This window comes from Camelus ferus, chromosome 14 (genome assembly GCF_009834535.1).
Source record: "Camelus ferus isolate YT-003-E chromosome 14, BCGSAC_Cfer_1.0, whole genome shotgun sequence".
In the NCBI taxonomy this organism is placed as follows: domain Eukaryota; kingdom Metazoa; phylum Chordata; class Mammalia; order Artiodactyla; family Camelidae; genus Camelus; species Camelus ferus.
Window position 1 is genome coordinate 54,321,317 of NC_045709.1, and position 23,073 is coordinate 54,344,389.

At 33.9% G+C, this 23,073-nt stretch overlaps 1 protein-coding gene across 1 annotated transcript in view; it reads left to right on the forward strand.

Annotated features, from left to right (window-relative positions):
• DACH1 (dachshund family transcription factor 1) overlaps positions 1 to 23,073 on the forward strand; it is a 397,183-nt gene that overhangs the window by 112,403 nt on the left and 261,707 nt on the right.

A 23,073-nucleotide genomic window follows, 5' to 3' on the forward strand; every position in this document is an offset into this window, starting at 1 on the left:
CATTTGGTGGATTCACATAGCTTTTATCTGATGTGTTCAACTTTTTATTGACAAACTCTGAAATCAAATCTAAAAATGTGTTCTAAAATTATACGTTCAATAGAAATTAGTCATTATACATTTTTAGGCTAATTGAAGTCTTGATATTTTGCACCATGTGTAGATGTTTGGATTTTGGATTGGTGAACAGAAAAAACAAACAGAAAATATTTAAAGTAATTTGTTATTCTAGTTTTTGTCATGTTCACATTTCAGGTAAAATAAAGATGAATTAATGAAATTTAATGATGCTGCGAAGAACTGCACATTAGCTAAGGAAATATCTCGTGTGTTTTTGAAGTGTTTGCCTTATTATTTAGCTAATAAAAGACACTGGTCTTTGAAAATATGAGAGGCATATTTCTAATCAGTTTGCACAAGGCAAAGACATCAAGGAGCTGAGAGTGAGGGATGCTGTTGCAGTAGATGGAGAGAAATCTACTGATCTTCATCCAATGGCTCTCCCACACTGACTGCAATGGTAAATGCTGGGGATGACGGGAGAACAGCTCCAGGGTCATCATCCTAATGGGGCGAGCAGCCCCTCCTGGTTTCCCCCAGGTAGATTTCCCTGTTTAAAATGAAGAGGCTGAACTTCTCTTTCTTCATCTGTAAATGATCCTCAAGTGCTTTTTCTTCTCAAAAATCTTTTTTTTTTTTAATTGAAGCATAGTCAATTACAATGTGTCAATTTCTGGTATACAGCACAATGTTTCAGTCTTACATATACATACATGTATTCGTTTTCATATTCTTTTTCATTATATGTTACTACAAGTTACTAAATATAGTTCCCTGTGCTGTACAGAAGAAACTTGTTTTTTCATCTATTTTATATGTAGTAGTTCATATTTGCAAATCTTAAACTCCCAATTATTATCCCTTCTTACTCCCTTTCCCCTAGTTGCCATAGTTTGTTTACGATGCCTGTAAGTCTGTTTTGTAGATAAATTCGTTAGTGTAGTAGTGTTTTCTTCTTCTTTTTCTTTGTCTTTCTTTTTTAAGATTCCACGTATGAATGGTATCATATGGTATTTTTCTTTCTCTTTCTGGCTCACTTCACTTACAATGATGATATTGAGATCCATCCATGTTGCTGCAAATGCCATTATTTAATTTTTTTATGGCTGAGCAGTATTCCATTGTATGTTAAAAAAAAAATCTCGGAAATCTTTTACTAGCTACTTACAGTGATCGACTTTTGCCCTTCAGTGCATGGTCCCAAAGTTATACTCCATGATCCTTTCCTTGTCTCCTGCCATACTTTGCTAAGTGATGACATTGCTAGCCTGCTTCAGAGTGTACTTCATTTTTCTACCTCCATATTGTTTTATGACCTTTCTTTCTTTCTTTCTTTTTGAGATTCCATCAACGGAATATGACTTACTCACGCTAATCTGTACCAAAGCCTGTGTCAAGCTGGCTGGTCAGTACTAAATTTGAAGTTTAATTTGGATGACCAAGATATCCTAGATTTACTTAATCTTTTTATAGTGGAGTCTCACCAGGCTGTTCCCCAAAAGTTCTCCCTATTACTTTTCTCTACTCCCCAGAATAGCTGGTTGGTTTACTGGACGGGGACCTTTTCTAACACCTCAGGAATGTGATGGTTGACCGGGTGGTCTTGAAATTCTTACCTGAAATACTTAACAGATTCTTGGCTCTGAGAAAGTTGCTGTAGTGCCATACAAGGGCCTATTAGGATATAATTCAATGAGAATCCTCAGGGAAATGAGGCTTGGAAGGCAGAATTTAAATTTCCCTCTTTCTTTCCGTGGACACAGGAGAGACAATCTCAAGGTGAATATAGCACCTGAATTTATCTTAACCACACAAGTACTGAAGAAACTCCCAGAACCTCCTGGGGCATCCTTGTATGCAGGCCAACTTGGGCATAAGCACTTTTTCAGCAGGGAAGCTTGACTCTAATAATTCTTACTTATTAATTGTATACAGTATATTGACCAAAATCACACCATTTAGGTTTTTTTTTCAGTTTTCACTTTTATTAGGTAAAATGGATACAGTTTGACTGCACATATGTAACATATTGCATGTAAATACATATATACAATCTACTGCACATATTTTTAAAAATTTACATATACATACTGTTCATTGTTTCTAAGAACAGTTTAGAGTTTTAGCTTTTTAAACTTACATAGTTATCAAAGGAATAAAGCCTACCACAAAATAAGAATCAACAGAATGCAGTAATCCAATAATAAAGGATGGTCAAATGTGCTTACACATATTCAAGAAATCGATTATCACACTATTTAGTTTTAAACCTCATCTCTATAAGTATTTTGAACTATAGGTAATGTTTTTCTATAAAAGCTAATTACCATATAAAGTAGATATTATGTATCATATAGTTATTCATATATACAAGTATAATATATACATAGAGAAATGCAAAAATAGCATTTACAGTTGCATATATAATTTCTCAATGCACATGTGTTACTGGAGAAATGTGTACTCCATCAAGCTGAATCTTTTTGGGAAGAAATATTTGCTACACTATATTTATGGTATATCTTAAAATACACTTAAATGAGTCGGTTGGCTCTACATTGACATAGCTTTAGTCTGTAGTTAGCGGGAATGTGAGAGGACTCTTACTGCTTTTGTGAAGGAACTTAGAAACTTTTATAAAGTTACATGAACAACCAATCAAGGTTGACATCAGCCAGTCAAAGGCTTGATTATGTAACAGAGCTAATCTGCAGATACTGTGGAGTTTCTTTTACCATTTCTTTTATCTGAGATGCTAAAGATGGACAGAACAACGAATGAGTTGTTGGTGTTACAGAGGTTTAAGAGAATTCCAAAGATTGGGAAGGAGGAGGGTATAGTTCAGTGGTAGAGAACCTGATTAGCAAGCAGGAGGTCCTGGGTTCAGTCCCCAGTACTGCCATTCAAACAAACAAACAAACAAAGAAACAAACCTAATTACCTCCCCACCCCCAAACCAAACCAAAACAAAAATCAAGCAGGCCTTTAGTAGTAAGGTTGTACTGGAGTCTTGGGAATTTTTGTGGTGGATTTCATCTTACTGAAATCATTATGCCATCTTTTAGGGCTGTATTTTTAAAGCAAATTCTAGTGAGCTCGCTGTATCAGAGACCAATGAAAACCCAAGTATAATTGATTTTTTGTATTCTTCAACTCTGAATTTCCACATTCTCATCCATAAAGGGAAGGACTTAACCTTTACTCTGTCTTTCATCTCTGTCTGTGAGTTTCCTTTTCATCCAGGAAGAAAGTTCCTTGTCAATGATGTCACTTACGATGTCATAACTACTTTTTAAGATACTGTCTTAGTTGTTAAATTATTAAGTATAAATAAAAGCTGTCAAGTTGTAAGTATGAATGATTCTAGTGTTTTGGGATGTGGTAAAGGAACATGGCAATCTCCTTATTTTCCCTGCAAGACATTAGAGAGCCTGCTGTTTTTCTTGAGAGTGGGCACCCTGTTTTGTTTAGTTAATGGCAGTTTTCAGTGTAGCTGTGCCCAGGCTGGTGAATCACTCCCTTTGTAAAACTTATCTTTGGGGCAAAGATTCACACAGCTATGCAAGATTGTATGATCTTGCATTTACTTGATGATTGGTTCTCCAGGGAATTTTCATACCGAATTATTTCTTAATCTGGATGACATTTGAATGAAACAGATTTGTTGGTGGAAATCTGAAATCTATAAAGCTATGTTTCATCCAGCCTTGTGTGCCATGCCACTGCGATTTAGACATCCATTAGGATTTATATCTTATGATAGCATACTGCAATTTGCATATTTACCAAGTAGCAAGAAATTATTGCTTTTCTTCCCTTTGGTACTGTGAGGTCAGATCTTCTGACATGCGTACTGAAGTTCGTATGATAATTATCTTTTGGAGATGCCACTTTCCACAGGACATTCATTTTTCGTCGGCATTTGTGTGCCTATTACGTATGTTCTCATGATAATGAACCCGTAGCAGAACTAGAAGAAAAAAAAAAGAAGAGGTAAACTGTAGTGGGGACAGATAAATTTTTTAATAACTCAGAGATTTGTGGAAATAAATACTGGACAGAGACTTATCTTGAAAAAAAATAAAGCTACTGGAAACAATCTTTCATAGGAGTCAATGCCATAGAGTTCATAACCTAATTGGATGAATGTGATTTAATTTGATATTCATCTCAATCTGTCATGCAGATGGTATAATCACCATATATATAAATACATACAGATTCAGGGATGTTGATTTGCCAAAAGTAAATGAATAAACATAGTCTCTGATTCTCAGTACTTATTTTAACCAAACCTTGTTTGGTTGCTCATATAATTCATGGTTGACTCCAAACACAAAATTGGTGGAAAATATAGAGAGAAAAATTCTGGAGTTTGCTTGAACTTACCTACACCTCTTTTTCCTTGGGATGCTTTTTATTTTTATTAAAAATTTTTCTAATTGACGTATAGTCACTTACAATGTGTCAATTTCTAATGTAGACTTTAAAGTTTCAATTATGTATATGTGTGTGTATATATATACACACAAATTTATGGTTACCAGGGGGAAGGAGGTGGCAAGGGGTAAATTGCGAGTTCGAGATTTGCAAATATAAACTACTATATATAAAATAGATAAAAGACAAACCTTCTGTACAGCACAGCATACTATATTCAGTGTCTTGTAGTAATCTATAATGAAAAAGAATATGACTTACCTACACTTTTAATGTGTGCTGCTTCAAGCATTTAAAAATAATCAGAGATATGATATCACTCATATGTGGAACCTAAAAAAAAAAAGAAAAAAGGAGGACACTAATGAACTCATCTGCACAACAGAAACAGACTCGCAGACATAGTAAGCAGTCTTATGGTTACTGGGGAAAGGGGCTGGGAAGGGATACGTTCGGGAGTTTGAGATTTGCCAATGTTAGCCACAATACGTAAAAATAGATAAAAAACCAAGTTTCATCTGTACAGCACAAGGAACTATACTCAATATCTTGTAATAACCTTAAGAAAAAAGTCAGAAAAGCCCCTTTCTTTTTTGCGTGGGTTCTCACAAAATTTGATTTATACTTTTCATAAAAGTTACTTAAACCTCAAGCCTAATGGTCACCCATGTGCTGTTTCCTTCAAAGGTAGTTATTAAATCCGTGACTGAATATTCTGAGCATATCCTTATTATTTGTCTACATTAAGTGAAAATGCTTTTGCTTTCTTGAGTAAATGGGAAGGGAAGGATCTGTTTGCTCCTTGTTCCTATTTGGAAGGGCCACACGAATCTCTCATGAGCATGGTGATCTTCTAGATGTTTGAAGACAGACAAGTTGCTTCTCCTGGCTCTCCTGCCCTCCAGGCAACACGTCAGCCACTCAGCGTTTTCTCAGTCATAGCTTTCAGATCTCACCTCATTGGATGCTTTCTAGTTTGTCTGTGCCTTTCTTAAAATCTATCCGGCATGAGCTATCTGACGTAGAGCATGGTGAGAGTTTCAGGTGCCTTGTTTTGGATACTGTACTTCATTCTCTTCCAAATTTCTAAATTTCATGCTAAATAAAATATATAATGTGGTGGTCAATTTATCCAAAGATGATCATTTCCAGATCATCAAGTGTTCAATTTTTCAGTGTTGCTTTTTCTACCACTTAGGGGGGAAATCTGTCACTGCAACAAATACATTTATTAACTGCAATACTTTTAGCAAAGTGAGATTTTCACCAGATGTCAGGATAATAACATTTTCCCACTCATACCTTATCCATCCTCTTTACTGTTGTGCTTTGAAAGTGAGAAGAAGGAAAAAGGGGCACGTGGTTCCTTTGTTATGTTTTCTCTTTTACTTTCCAAGGTTTGGTAGACTTCTAACAGCCTGTTAAAATCTGTCTGTATACTAGTTGACTCCTGACAAAATTAGGAGAAGCTGAGATCACATAGAAAGAAATAGAACTGCACAATAATTGAATCATTTTATTTGAAAGAGACTCAAAAAGGTCTTTTTAAATATGATTTTCTCTTTTGCTAACATGAATATATTAGAAAACAGTTTAAAGTTTAAACATCCATGTCAATATTCCTCAAAATGCTGATTTTATAGTCATCAAGACTGTTTAAAGATAGTTAGGAATTGCCAATTCCCTAAGGAATTAAGACCCACCTCTCTTACCTGGCATAGAATGTCTTCCAAGTAAGTTTCACTCCTGGGTTTTGCCATTTTCCAGCTGAGGAGACTTGAGCAAGATACTTAAATGCTCTTCATAATCTTACCTACAAGAAAAGCCATATCTGCCTCACAGAGTTCTTGGAAGAATTATACTAAAAAGTAAACTCAGCAAAATATCTGGTTGCTTGTCTATAACAATCCTAAGAGCAACCCTTGATTTGAGGCACGCCAGGCAGTCTTGTCGCTGGTTCTCAAATATCCTGTCATGATTTCCACCCTCATGTCTTAACTCTATTGGTGGCCCTGGCTTTTCTCTCCAATCTGTTCCACATATTTAGAGTCTGCTCTGTTTGGGGGTCCATAAAGACGTTTCTGATTATTCCTGCTTCTAGTGATTTGTCCTCCTTTTTACATTCACATGACCCTAAGTTTGTCAATAATCTTGCCACTGAACCAAGTGTCCTGTGTATTCTTGCTTAACTTCTATCTTATGGGATGTATATCTTGCTTTCCATGCAACCGAAAACTCATTACTTTGTCAAGCAGATGAGTGTGCAAATATCAAGACCTCAGTAATGGTGGTTTAATTTAAAGGGTTGTCCAATCAAGAAGTCAGTATTTTGGCCCTCAAAATACATTTGTTTTGTGACTTCAGGGGAAGGAACTTTGCCATAAGCTTCATAAATATCTTTGAAGAAATAACACATGGAGTAAAAAGTATTAAAATACCTTTAGAGAGGAGATGCTAACTAAGTAAGAACAAGACAAAAAGTGAAGGCACAACCTACTTATTTAAGAGTTTTACAGACTGATCCCTCTGCGTACTGACCTTTAGAAAATCTTCTGAGTAACAAGAAAGCTATTTCCAGGTTTTTAGGAAAAAAGTACAAGACGAAAAAGGTAATGATATTGAGATATTTAAACCAAGGTGACCTTTGGGAGAGTCAGCAATTCTGGAAAGGGAGTAGAAACAAACACCTTTAGTAATTGTAAAATATATTTTTGTTCTTCATTGTCTGTCAACTCTGATTGTCTGAGAGAACTGAAAGTAAAATATTTGTTTGCATTTTTTTTTTTTTTGTTCTTTTCCAATGGAGTAAATACTGTTAAATGTAGAGCTTCGGTTTTAAAATCGTGAATAAATTTTAGGAATATCTCATGTTAAACCAACTAATCAAGTTTGTGCTTGACAGTGATTAGAACATTTTGCTTCTTACAATTTCAATGTTAGTATGCTCTTTGGAGAAATGAGAAGAATGGAAGTCTAGTAATGACCATTGATACTGGGAAGCTTAACTGAGGAAAATACTCATTTATTTTTAGTAGTTGAATTTCCATAGATTATTGGTAAGAACTTGGTTTCCAATGGATCCATTAGGCTGTATTACCATTTTCCCCATTTTAAGTGATTATGCTTAGGTATTATTTTCTAAGAGATGAGATTATTTTCTGTTTCATTCTTTGGCTAAGTGGCTTATACGTGCCAGAATAGCCTAGAAAATAATGGAAGAAATGTTACTTTTCTAAAGGGATTTGGGAAAGATAATTATTCATTTTCCATCTTTACCCTTTGTATTTGTTAAATAATTTTATTTTTATAGATTTAAGTATGTTAATAGAATTAACTCACATTTAAAATTTAGCAAACAAAATAATCTCTGATATATTTTAGATGAATCATTTCTTTTATCAAGCATTTTGAAGGAATATATTTTTGTTATATTTTTTATTCTTTTCAACTGAGAAGTGAAACTAAAGTATTAAATCAAATAAACAAGTAAACTGTGGATTTTCTCCTAATAAAGTGTCTCAATTTCTTTTTTCTTTAGAAACTTCCCTCTAGTGATGAGACATAATTAGAATTGAAGTCTATTCCTAGAAAAGCAGTGAGATTAACAAAATTCTTGTTTGATCAGTGTTTTTTTCTGCCAGTCTGTCCTTACTTAGCATCACCTGATAAGGCACTTCCTTGTGGGCATTTCCATCTTTCTTTTTTCCTTCCAATAATCAAAACAAAAATCAATAATTGAATGCCCTCCATATGCTTGGTATTTGGTACAGTAGAAGGGTGGGTCAACTGTGCTATAGCTATTGTTTCAAGGAACCTGTTTGAACTTAGGTTGAAAGGTAATATTTACGTAGGAAGTCAACTTTACAAGAAAATGGAAGAAAAGTAGCATCTGCATTAAGAAGAGAGGGATGTATAAATTCAAAAAAAAAAAAAACCAAAACAGAGAGAGGGATATATTCCCTTTCTCTTCCAATTTGCAATAGTCCATCTTAGCTTTTTGTAAGAAAACTAACCCCCACTAAATTTTTTTAAGTTAATTTATTTATTTTATTTTATGTTGGGAGGGAGATAATTAGGTATTTATTTATTTATTTATATGCAGGTACTGGGGATTGAACCTAAGACCCTGTGCATGCTAAGCACACGCCTTACCACTGAGCTATACACTCACTCCCCCTAACTCAGGCTTTATTTTGAGAATGTATTACCACCATGCTACTGCGGGCCATTTCATATTATCCTTAGTCCTGTGAAATAAGAAGCAGTATAATTCATTTACATATAAAAGACAAATGGCAGGTAAAAATGGCTTTTGTTTTTAAATAATTTTGAAAATATTGAATAGAATACTTAAATCAGTGTTTTAATTTATGTCCTTCAGTGTGAGAAAGGACCACACGTTACACACGATACTGTCGTGTGACGATGTGATCACTATACGGAGATTCCAGTAACATTTCCCTTTGAGATTATTACATACTGAGAAGTGGCTGCTGGGAGATATTAAATGTACACATGAGGCAGTAGTTATATGTCATCCAGCTTTACTCTTGATGCTTTTACATATATATCATCTAACTCTTCGAGACTTGCTCCACCACTTTGAATTGTCTTAGCATAAACACAGATTTTCTTTCAAGTACACTCATGTGCTATAAATAAACGAGAACTTTACAGAGCGATTTTCTTTAAAAGTAGCCTGGAGTTTTCTTTCTCTGCATTTAAAAAAAAATTAAGACAATATCTACATTCTAAAGTGTCTAAATTTTCATTCAATATGCTGTATTATTGCTTAGTTTTAACTGCTAATAAAATGGTATACATAGTTTGTAAAGAAAAATACTTGCTAAAGGAAAACATTCTTAAAATAATGTAGGTTTCTTTTCCCAATGAATTCCTTTTTGATTGGTAAAAGAGTGTAGTATTTGAAATTATTCTTATTTGATGTAGTAGTGAAAAAAAAAAAAAAAAAGGCTTGAAGAAGATATGCCAGATGTGTGATCTGGCTGTCTTCATCAGTCTCAAGAAAATAAAGTGAGCAAAGGATAAATCCAATAGATGCTGAATTACTTTTGCGTGTGGGATTCTAGCTAATGAGACAATGTCTGGATGCAATTATTTGGAAAGTTCTTGACCTTTTATTTGCACAAGTTGATATAATTATGATTTCATGAGGAATGGTTTTGAAATTCTCCAACCAATTTTAGTCTTCTGTTTATAATGTGTCTTTTACTTCAGGAATCCTGGAAGTGTTTCCTACTTTTAACTTTTTTACACTGTATCTTTCAAAGCTCATGTGATTAGCTTCAAAGTGTCTTAGTTTAAGTTCTCATCTCAAACAGTTAGTTATTCTTGGTTACTTACATAGAGAAGTTTGAACAGTATTCTGTGATCCCCAGTTCAAACATCCTCTTTATTGTTTCTTTTTGAATTTAATGACAAAAAAGAAAAAGAGAGAGAGAGAAAATAAATACACTCATAGTAGTTCTTACCAGCCAGCAAATCAAACTTAATAGTCAAATGACAACTTCAAAAGCCATTCCTGGCTTAGAGTTCCCTATTTCTGGAGCTGTCCTGTCCAGCACAGTGGCCTCTACCCTCATGTGACTCTTGAGCACTTAAAATGTCAATAATCCAAATTGAGGTATGCTGTAACTGCAGTGAACAAATCAGATCTAGAAAAGATAATAGGAAAAAAGAATGTGAAATATCCCAATCATTTTCATATCAGTTACACGGTGAAAGATAACATCTTGGATATATTGAGTTAAGTGGCATTTTATTAATTTAATTTCAAATTTTTTAAGCTCATTCCTGAAGAATGTAAAATGTCCTATGGGGTTTGCATTACATTTTTATTGGACAGTGTTGTTCTAGATACATGTTCATCTCCCTTAAACACTGTTCACACCTCTCGCCATGATAATTTCCTCTTTTCATTGACCCATTTCTTGTAATTGTATTTGTCATCAACTCACCCTTCTCTTCCATCTCTGACACACTCTACAACTTCTTGTATGTTGGCTTCTACAAAAATTCTATTGAAATTTGTCAGCTTCCCCTGAAAGGAACCAGAAACCTTCTAGTTGCCAGATTGTCTCAATTCTTATCTTGTTAAACTTTCTGGGTTTTTTTTTTTATCTTTCTCCAGCATTTGATAATTTTCTTTTAAAATTTTCCTTATGCTGGTTTCCATCCTATCATTCTGATCTCCTCTTCCCTGAATTCTGTCCCTCAACTAATATTGTAAATGTGTTGTTGTTTTGTTTTGTTTTTTTTTTTCACTAAGAAACTATTTATCAGACTGCTGAAGTTGGAGGGAGTGTGGGACAAAACTCCCATCTCACTTCCCTGTGTCTTAAATACCCCATTCTACCTATGTCTCTCAAGGTTGAGATTTACATTGATGGAAGGGTACTCTTCATTGGAGAATCACTTCCATGGCAATTGACTTTACTGATGCATAAATATCAAACCCTTCAAGCATATTGGGATAATCAAGAACTCTTCTTTCTTAAAGTATCAAAGAACTTGTGATTTGAATTGTTATCTCTGTGCAAATGACTTCCAACTATATGTCCATCTCTCTGCCGAGCACTAGTAGGACGTGTTCAATTACTTGATGAACATCACATATAAATTCCATGACCAAAATATATTCAAAACTTATCTTCAGTTTCATCTTTGTCCCTCCTTCTTTTTCCAAGGGGATGATTTTTATTTCAGCCAAAGCTCTCGTATTTTCAGTTATTATTAACAGAGAGCCTTCTTTCTCTTGAATTGTACATTGCATAAACTATTCTATCAAGCATTGTTGATTATAAGTTCTCCACCTCTTTGTCTCATATACTCCCAACTTCACCATTCCTGTTGTCTCTAGCTTGTAATATTGCTGATGCATTTTGGGACATCTTAGATTTCAGAACAAATGATTCTTCTCAGTGGTCTCCTTGCCCATAGTCTCTCCATTTATATTAAAAACTAACTAATAATGGTAAAATAAATGAACCTAAAAACTCTTCAGTAGTTACTGTTCAGTTGTAAGAGTAAAAGTGATTCTTTTTAAAAAAAAATATTTCAAGCTTTTTGTGAATTGTTTCCAAACTACTTCTAGATTGATCTCTTACTTCTCCAGTTTAAATGTCTTCACTAACCTAAGCTACTTGTGGTTGCTCATAAAACGTCTGCAGCCTGTGGTTTGTGTGCCTCTGCTGTTGTCTGTTCCTGTGCCAGAAGCGCACCTTCTCCATCCAACCCCTCCTGCCAAGGTGCACAATTCCAAGTCCCCCTTCTGTTCCAGAGCTGCTTCAAGTGCCACCTCCTTCAGGAAGACTGAAGGTTTCTCACGCCCCTTAGTTTTCTTTTCTGACCTCTAACCTTTCTCTTAACTTTAAAAAGTGGTGTTTATCACATTGTGTATGATGTTATAGTAATCCACAGACACACTTTCTACTTTACTTACTCTCTTAAGAAAACAGGAGTCACGTCTGATTCAACTTTGTACACTGCAGAGCAGAGCCCAGGAGACAGGACACATCACGCACGACAAATGTTAAGAATTTATTAAGTGAATGAAGGTACTCGTGGGCATCAGATCTGTTAAGACAGCATACTGTCACTGATCTAATCCTCTTATCTTATTTTTCTATTCTGTGTATACTTGAAGGCTAACTATTGAAAAAAGAGGAAGCATGAATATGGACTTGACTCCATCTTTCTCCTTTACTCTTTTGATGCAGTTGAATGCTTTCTGGGGGCTAGTATCATGAAGATAGACTTTTAAAGCATTTTATATGACCTTTTAATAAAAAGTGAGATGGGAAATAACCAGCCATCATTTGCAGCTGCCAAAAAATGGCATGCAGGAAGCCTTTAACCTCACTGATGACCACGATCTGACTCAAATACTTGTCATGATCTAAAGCAAATTTATATTCTGTTGTGTTATTTAAAAAAGATGGGTTGTAAAAAATATTTTTTAAAGGGTAAATTTTTGCAGTGGATTACTTTATGGGAAGTCAAAATAGTTGGATATTTTTCCTTCAGAGTTTAAACTACTTATAGAATAAGGGAACTGTTTGGTGAATAACACTAACCCTTTCAGGCCCCTGGGTCCCATCTGAGGAATGCCCTTTGCAGGTAAGAAGGGATATATATTCAAGGGTCTTTTATTTATTTTTTTTAAGCTTTTATGGGTGTACTTTAATTAACTTATATAAAAATAATTTTTATGGACTCAGAATTCATAAGCATTTTTATGGAATATAATATATTCATTTTAAGGGAATATGATGAATTCTTTATGATGACAGATGAATAATTTTGCAAAATGCTGTCATTAATAAAATGCCAACTTTATAATGTAAAACTACGAAGTGACCCGCTTACTTCCAGGAAGTAACCAACCCACTGGGGTACTGTGATTGACTATTTGGTAATATTTATGCATTTCAGGAGCTCTTGCTCCCTGGTGCTGTCCAAATTACTTTCTGGTAAAAAAAAAATTTCAATTAACTCTTAATATGTACTAGTGCTGTGTTAAAGTTCTCAAAGTTCTCAAAGTCCAAAGAATAAATATATCAAATAGCAGCAAAAAGTTAAAATAAAATATAGGCACATATATGATATATTGTTTTCCCTTTATTATTTCTGAACAGTCTTTTCTTTTTGAAGGACCTTGCTGTATGTTTAGAATTTATTCTGGAGGTGATACTGGGGAAGGAGTTCCAGTTAGAGAAAATGATATGGGGCAGTATAGAGAGGTGGCGGATATCAGGGGAAATAAAGAGAAGGAATTAGTAAAAGAAGATACTAAAATAGAAGCTTGGGATCAGACAATAATGAGATTTCAGTGTCATGCTAGGAGGTTTGGAAATACCCTGTAGGTGAGTGGTTGGTAAGGTGTTTCTGGAAGGGCCTGGATGGTAAATATGATAACTTTGTGAGCCATATGGTCCCTGTTGCAACTGTTCAACTTTGCCATCGTGGTGCCACAGCAGCCACAGAAAATACATAAACAAATGAACGTGGCGGTGTTCCCATAAAACTGTGTCTATGTAAACAGGTAGGCAAGACTTGGCTTGCAGACTGTGATTTGCTGACCTCTGCTCTAGAGTAGAGGGAGCTAACTGATGGCTTTTTCAGCCAACAAGAAGGGTAATTAAACTAAAGGTTGAACTAGGGCAGTAGAAGAGACAATGGAGAGGAGGCATCAGTTGCATAGAACCCTTGAAATAGAGCTGATGCATTTCATGAAAAATTCAAGGTCAATTCGAAAAGTAGTCTTTCAGATTCTTGAGCCTGGATGAAGCGGTGGATAATGGTGGAATCAAGATCACCAAAGTCTTGGCAGAATGGCACAGTAGATCAAATACAGGGAACATACTTTTCATAGAGTGAATGTAAGATCCTGTACAGAGAGAGTTCAAAATGGTTTATTTATCAATATTATGTGTGAAAATTATTTGGAGATTGTAGTTGACTACAAGGTCAATTATGAGTTGACAATTTTAGGGAGGAACCATGAGAAAGGAAGAGTTCTGAGATTACCTCAGAAGAATCCTTGGAATTCTAAGAGCTAAAATTAATCTTTCTATCTGATCTTCACAATAACGTCTCAACAATGAAGCTGTGCATTTTTCTCTTTGTAAAGAAGTAATTTTGAGGAATTTAGGGCTCAGTTTCTTACAAGAGGGCATCCAGTTGAATTAAGCATCTTTTCTCATAATGTCCCAGTATTTTAAACCCAAGTGATTCTGACACTGGAGTCTACAATTTGAGTGTTAATGTTACAACCATGAGAATTAGCTGAGATGGCTATCCTATAACACCTTTACATGTAGACAGATATGTATCATATATACAAACATAAGGGATACATTTAAAGTAGACAACATTGTGCAAGAGAAGTAAACATTTCTCGTTTGAATGGATTTTTTTTGACTTTGCATGCATGACCCCTGTGCTTATTACAAACATTCAGAATTAGGCAACTTGTCTTTTAGGTGATAGAAAACATACATTTTATGCAAGTTTTTATTGCTTCTATGTACTTAACTTTTGACCTAGGAAAAAGAAATGTGTAAATAATTTTAACACTTGATTCCTTTTGGAGAACAGGTTTGTACAGAATAGAGTAGTCTGGCACCCCCAGGTGATGACTCTTGCCATTCCTTGGAACTTCGGTACCTTTTGATTCCTTTATTTCTCTCGTGATACAATCAGTAAAACAGGCCAACCCTCATTGTACCGTAAGGAGGTATCTTTGATCCTATATGTTCTTTTGTAGAAGTAATGCACAGATCCAGAATAATTTGATAAGATGATTTTTGAGATGACCAGCAATAAAATGTCTATTCCATATTATTAGATTTAGGATACAGTGCTAAACTAGAGCATTTAGACATGAAGGTGGAACTAGCAGTGTATGTTTCTGCAACCCAGGTACCCATCAGATTTCTCCTGCTTTTTAAAGCCTTGTTGTAAACAATTTTAGGAAGTTCTGTAATTTTTGTTGCATATTGAATATTACTAATCACCTAATGTTCTTCTAGCATGACTGAAAATTTCATCATTTTACATAAATACACTATTGAATTCATGTGTGCCTGTTTTATTGTTAACTGGTGCTAAAATTTCTGCCCACAGGTCTCTCATTGTGCTGTGTTATGTTTTGCATAGATTCCATAAGCCCTAAGTAATACTGAAATGATATTAAGTGATGTAACATAAATAGTGGGGTGTTGGCATGGGAATAGTTTTGTGATATCTTCATTTGATGGATATCAATCCTGATTACTAGTGATGGACCATCATCACCTAAGGTTCTTGTCAAGGTTATTGCCATATTGATGCTTTTCTTCCTGAAAATGTATTTAATTTTCCTAAAGAGGAGCAGTGTCTTCTTATTTAATAATTATTATATGTGGCTTTTGAAATAATCATCTCTTAAAATTATATACTCAAAATGAAATTTTACCCAACCTAGATTTTTTTCTGTTCCTCTTGACATTCTAATCTATCAGTATTTTCTGTTTATCTCTGTGTGTGTGGCTGAGAATGGGAGGTTTGGTTAAAAAATGCCACTTTAGACCTGATTATTAATCAAAACAGGGGTATGAGAAATAAAAAGAAGCACATTCATTTGGGGAATAATTAATTCTAACCAAATTTGCACTCTGGGACATGAAACAGTTTCACCTTATCTGTACAAATGTTTAATGCAAAATCTTCAATTTCAGTGAAGTGCCCTAGGTGATCTGTTGAATTTTTCTCCCTTCTTGTCCATCAGTCTTAGATCTTTTTGTGTTCTCTCACTCAGAATTTCTTCATCAGTCTGAGGTGAATTATCTTATAGCACAAAGTAAATAAAGAAAATAAAGCCTACCTTATGATCTTTATTCATGTTCTATTAAATTAAGAAAGGTAGCTAATTATCATATTTTATTTACATAGTTTAAAAAAAGCTCAATAACAAAACAAAACCCGAACAGGTGGTTTGTATTGAAGAAATAAAATAAGCTTTATTATTATAGACTAGGACAGTTCTTTTTCTATTACACATGACTTGGAGAAAATAAAGCTGACAGCTCATGCTGAGAAAACTGAAATGCAGAGAATGCAAGAGTTAAAAGGCAGACAATACACCCAGGAGTGTCTCAGGCGTGGATCTCTGGAAATTATGATGAACCATCCAACTTGAATGAATATAAAGCATGAGCTGGTCTGCTGTTTGCTTTCAGGTTTGAAAGTCATTTTATAAATCGAGCATGCTAATGATTTCATCTCTTTGGTCACATTTGTAAAGGCATTTATTTCTTCTCTGTTAGATGTACTTATAAGGGTTTAGTGACAGCTGTTTTTACTGCTGATGCACTTTTTTTCTCTTTTGAAGCACAGCTCTTGCAAAATGAAAACATCTATGCCTGTGCTGGTGTAGCCCTCAGAGCGAGTTACTCATTTCCTGCTGCTCCTTGCTGACGACGTCAGGCATCTCTCCTCATAATGCTTTGGTTTTAATTTGGTGCATTCCAATTTGGGGTTCTAATTATGGAAGCGTTTCCAAATAGATATGATCACGGTTTTGTCAAGTATTACACAGGAAGGTAAAATCCGTCATATTACCACATACAATTTTCTGAATATTGACACGAAATAATATGCTTTCTTTTTGTCCTAGAGTAGAGGTACTCTATGGAAAATTAGTGCTTTATGACAGTCACTTTTTGCTGCTTTTTCATTTAATTGACATAGAGGAGGCAGTATGTTTTCAGGAGCAGTAATTTTTGAGAGTGCCGATACATTCATATATTTTAATTGCAGAAGTGCTGGACGGGAAGAGTGTTTTGCATTAAATCCCACACCTGATCACATGCCTGTTGGAATATTTCCAGAGTAGGCTCTGGAAGGGACTGTTACTTCCAAGTTGTGCCACTGAAATTAACATCTACTCCCAGGAGAAGACAAGTGAATTAACACAGTATGCTTTATGCACAATGAAAACAGACTAATCTGGGTTCCCACTTTGCTTAGAACTGTAAAAAGTGCAGTAACACGTACCTGCAGCTGACTGACCGAATTCTGTTTTTACCTTGAACATACAATCAATGATTTACTCTATGGCTTTGTTTTATATTCTTTTGAAATGTTAAGATTCTTTGAAAAGTGAGTTCTACTAACTATATCCCAGAACAATACCTCTTGCCATTCCATTCCCTCGTTTTCAACTTTTTATTACACATGAAATAGTCTAATCATTGATGGCAAGATAATAACGTTAAAAAAAAAAAATCAACAAACGTGTAGCCTACCTCTTTGTATTTTGCTTGCATGCATCAAATATATTTTAATAAGAAGAAATCATCAACGCTATACCATTAGCAAACAAATAATAATCACTCAGACAGGAAGAAGTATTCAGCGACTAGAAGATTTTGGTGACGAAGACAGGAGAAATAATAGAAATATGCACCAGGGCTGTTGGTATATCTTGTAGGGACTAGCTAGAAAATTAGATTAATCGAGGAGCAGACATTTGGAAGAAAGTTTGTGTGAATGCCTGACAGTCTTGCTCTTTCCCTCATTTCAAATGTTGGCAGGGTAGCAGGCAGCTCCAAGGGAAATGTGCTCCTTTCATACTTGAGTAATTGATGAATTGTATGCAATATGCAAATGAGAATCCATAAATCTTATGAATGACAGCTTAATTTATGTGAGCCTTAATGAATGCAGGATTAGATTTTAATTAAATATCCTCAAAGGCACCCTGAGTAGTAGATTTTTTTAGGCCTTGTTTTTTGAAGACTTGTTTCTCAAGCAATACATTTTACAAAAGCAGAAAATGAGGCAGAGGACACAGCCTATATTTTAATAATAAGCGTTGTTTCATTGTACGTAGAATACAGCAGATCATTTGATAACTCCTTAACAAAGTAGGTACAGATCTCTTTATTTTGGACACATTTCACTAAATTTGATTACTTTTAATTACTGTTGGTCTCTGATATCATATGCTATTTTTAATTACAAGAAAGTTATTAAAACTTTACCCCAAAATACACTACAGCTGAAGAGTTGTTTAATAAAAGATTATCTCAGATAGATAATCATTTAAAGTATCAAATCTAATTGGACTAAAATAAAGTCTCCTAACAATTTTTTTCTTTTTCAAAATTGCCTCTCTAGACAATATCTAATGAGATAAGATGATAAATAAGACCATTTCATAGATGATGTTTAATAAGGAGAACTGCATACTAAAATTGGACTGAAATGATGTGTCCTCCTGTGGAATAGTTATTTCTTTATTTCACTATAATTCCTTGAACTTAAATACAAGTTTAACATTGTATATAAGATGACAAATACCATTTTATTTTTCTGTTAGGCATCTACTTTTTGAATTAGAATTTTCCTAATTTCGTTAGGTTAAAGTGCATATATTTATTTCGTGTTTAGAAATCCTAGCATTAATTTTTATTTTCCCACTTAAAGTATTTTCTTGTTAAATTACATTGGGCTTATTTTTAGTACTCATTAGTTGTCCCAACTAAGTAACTTTTAAAATCTCTGATGTGAAAGTACTATTTTGAATTTTCTCCCAGTAATACTACAAGTGCCTATGTGAATATAGGTAGAAAAAAGGCACATTTTTCTCTGTTAGGTGAAACAAACTTGTATAGCTTCAAAATGAAGTTTATTAAACTTCCAGTTATATAAGATGAGTACATTCTGGGGATCTAATGTTCTCATGTACAGCATAGTGACTATAGTTAATAATACTGTACTGTATGTTTGAAAGTTGCTGAAAGTCCTAAATGTTCTCACAACACACACACACACACACACACACACACACACACACACACACAGAGCTATGTGAGGTGATGGATGTGTTAACTAACCTTATTGTGGTAATCGTTTCACAACATATACATATACCTAGGCATTAAGTTGTACACCTCAAATGTTTACAATGTTATATGTCAGTAAAGCTGGGGGGAAATGCAGTTTGTTCACCTAATGTCTGTGTAGGTGTGTAGGTGTGTAATGCATTGAGAAGAATAGAGGTTTGGTGGTCTGAGTCCTGGACCACAGCGGAGGTTCTGGGTGACTGTATCTGGGAAGTCTTTGAAATTACATGCACAATTTTTGGTGCATGATCATGTGTTCGTTTTACTGACTTGGAGGGTACATAACCTTCAACAGGTTTTCAAAGAAATCCATCATATTAAAAAATAAATTACTACAATGCACACCATAATAGCAAATACATAACTTTGTGAAACAAAGTATATTTATGTAAAACTGTAACAAAAACATGTCATCTAGTGCCTTATAAACCATCTAACTTTCCAAAGGATTGATCATATGTAAACATGCTTTCCTTAAGTCTCATTAATAATGTCTTTCTTTTTTTAAACCTTTAAATATTTTGTTTTGTTTTGTTTTGTTTTAAGGGCAGGGAGTAGGTAATTAGCTTTATTTATTTATTTATTTATTTATTTATTTATTTATTTATTTATTTATTTATTTATTTTTAATGGAGGTCCTAGGGATTGAACCAGGGATACTGTGCATGCTAAGCATGCACTCAACCACTGAGCTATACTCTCCCCCCAATAATTTCTTTCTAACTATAATGTTATTATTCTCCAGAGCAGTATTCAAGCAATATATCCCACATTTTTGCTTAATTTTCAGTGATTGTTGCCATCTTAAATATTGTGGTGAATTAAGGAGTTCATTTCTCTAATCAATATTATCAATTCTATCTTATCTACTTGTGCAACAAATAACTATTGACCAAAGCCAAATTTACATGTGTGAATATTCTGGCAACATAGTTCTAGAGTAAATAAATATTTAAAAATATGTTAGAAAACAAGATTTAACTGATTGTAAACTTGCTGTAATGTTATATTGCATATATAGTTAAATGTAGAGTTGCAAATTGTTACATATTCTAAATCTGGACTTTCGATTTTTATTTCAATCTGTCATTTTACATATATATAATATACATATATAGTTTATATCAATACAATTTGATCAGCTATACTGTGATTGTGCCACTCCCTTTCCTAGGAGTTAATAAGTAAAGTTATTTTAATATTAAAAGTAAGAAAACAAAGTGGACTAAACAAAGGAGCAAACTTAAACTTGAATGAATTTAAGTTTTCTAAGATGAGCTCTAAAGTTAGAATTTTGTATTCGAGTCAGTTGACATTTATTTTCTCTCTTATCCATCTCTTCTTTTTTGAAACTCAACTGAAGCTGTGGCTTTGTTTTCTTAGAGGCTACATTGCTCAAAACAGTTAAAGCTGTAACAATTAAAATGCCTTTGTATATACCTGTTTTTTGGAGCTAACCCTCTTATTATGGTTTTGCTGAGACTTGTTTCACTGGAAAATTTTCAAACCTTTTTGGTTATTCTAATTTCATTTCCAAAGCAGTTATTTTCAAAATTTTGGTTTTTAAATACTTTGAACAGGTTCAGTTTGATTAAGAGACATGTTCTAATCCACACAGACTGCGCATATTTTTCGTCATAACAGTCTTTGCCAATTGTAATACCCCTTGTTTAGAGGTTTTTGCATTTACAGTTGAAATTGTTGGAGAGAATTGTTCTTTCGTAAATGCAGAAGTTACAGTTAGTTGTAATTGACCTTTATTATAATGTAAGGACTCACTGATGAAGAAATATTTATAAGATGAGTGAGTTAGGCTGTCAGTTTTTTGGAAAATTTTATTCTTCTAATGTAGTCTTTATTGGAGCTAATTGGAACTTTCTTTTAAAAATGAAAATGCCCATAAATCATACAGAATTGTAGTTGCTAATTCCTTTACAATTTTTCCCCTGTTTAAAACACTAGGCATGATATAGTTAGTTTCAATTTTTATTAAAACTAAGATACATTTTCTATTTATGGTTAGATATAAGTAATTAATACTTTATTTAACTCACTTTGAAATAATTAATCTATGCTGTGTGTGAAAATAGCAAAGCTTTAGAAAAGGAAGTATATGATATCTATGCAGCATTTCAAAAGTGCTTCCAAATTATTTTGAACAGGTTACAGAAGCAGGTTGTAGGTAAGTTTTGACATTTCATACTTATGTGTTGGTCAATTGGAGTAATTTAGTATTTAAACTGGTGTGCATGGAATATATTAGTTTTAATCATTGTAAATTCAATTATATTAGTCTGTACATTAAAAAGATTATTCAGCAAAAAGTTTCTTCTGTTTGAGGATCATCAGCTGGAATTGTCCAAGTGTGAAAAACTTTCAGTACATTTTGGGGGATGGTTTTGAAATTACTTTTCACTTGAGCTGAAGAGGATAAATGCAATCATAAACCACTTAGAAGTTTTTACGATATGCATCTTTCTATATTTGCTGCCTTTACTTTGAAAATTAAAATGTTTGAAATTGTTCTCATTAGATGGGTGTTTATATTTCTGCTTATCTCAGGTCTGAGTGAATGCCTGCAAATTGTTTTCAATACTGAAAAGGCTTTCAGTCTAATCTAAGAACTGTTACTCTACCCATCAAAATATTCTCAAAGGAAAGTGAAAACAAAAAGGCAAAGTAAGACTCTGTCATTTAAATTGTTACATAATAGAGAGGGATGGATATGGGATTAGAAAATAAGTTTTAAACATATGTATCTTAGTAAATCAGACTCTATCTGCCATATTTTAAAAAGAGCAATCAATATTGGAATCTTCTGTTCGGTCATGATTACCACCCAATTCAGTTATTGTGTCAAATGCAAGTCAACATCAAAAGAACTTTTCAGCATTACTGTTCAGATGCTGATTTATCTGTGCTGTCTGAACTTATAACAAATATCTTAAAACATGACAGCAAATATTTGGGGTACTGAGTTTACTAAAATACATTTTAGTAGCTTTCATTTTGTTTAGGAGAGATGAATGTATAGCTGTTCTTTGATTTTGACACCATACTCTAGTGGGAAAATATGAAAACAAACCTGAGAACTTTGAGCATCTTTCACTCCTCCCTTTTTCAGATGCATAATGATGGTCCAGTGTTTCTTCCTCACAAAATCTCCAAATTATAGTTATTGCATCACTAACCCCAGCTCCCAAGTACTGAGTGAGGAATGATCAGAACTCTCCTACTCTCCTCTGCCAACACCTCCAAATTCATCCTAGTTACTTGGATACAACGAGGAACATTGTTTAGATGCCCAGAAACTTTTGGATCATACTAACAAGCAAAAGCTGAAACCTGTAACTCGTGACTCAAAATCCAAACCTCTTTCCTCATCTTGTGAAACTGAATGATACATTATGACTGACTTTTTAGTTCTTCTTAAACACATTTAGAACTTTTTTTTTCTCTAAAATGGTGAAATAATAAATGAGAAAGTGGTGTATATCTGCTTTGGGATCATTTTAAATGAATAAAAATTCCTAATTGCTATAACCACACTGACTACAATGATATGTGTCACATGTTATTATCTAGGAATACCCCCTTTCAATTTTCAACCAAAGTTCAACCCATTTTCTATCAAGAAAACCACTAAATAATTTCTTTGATGTTCTGTATGATTTAGTCACAAGAAGCTGCAATTAGAGTCTCTGGAATTTCACATGTAAGGGACTCCGGCTCACAGTCATGAAAAGAAAATGCCATTTTATGAATTATTTTTTTAAATAAAGAAAAAAAAATCCTGTATTTTCTATCCAAAGGCCTAAAAATCTCATAGGAAATCTGCATTCGTTAGCAGGCTCACCATGCTTCAAGTTTGACAAATTTAGTGTGATGAGGAGAAAACAAAATATACTGAACTTAAAATCATCCAGCAAGTCACTAAGAAAAGACGAAAGGAAGATGGTTCCTCAATTTCATCCTGACTGTGTTCTATATATAATACAGCAACTTGTTTGCAGCAAAGAGCATATGCTGGTTGCATATTGCTAAGGAGTATTCCCTTTTAATATATAAATTATTTAGAATAATGATGTATATACTGGAATAAAAATAACTTAAAAGTATAGAGTTATAATTGCCTAAAAGCATAGTTTCTAATTTTATCCCA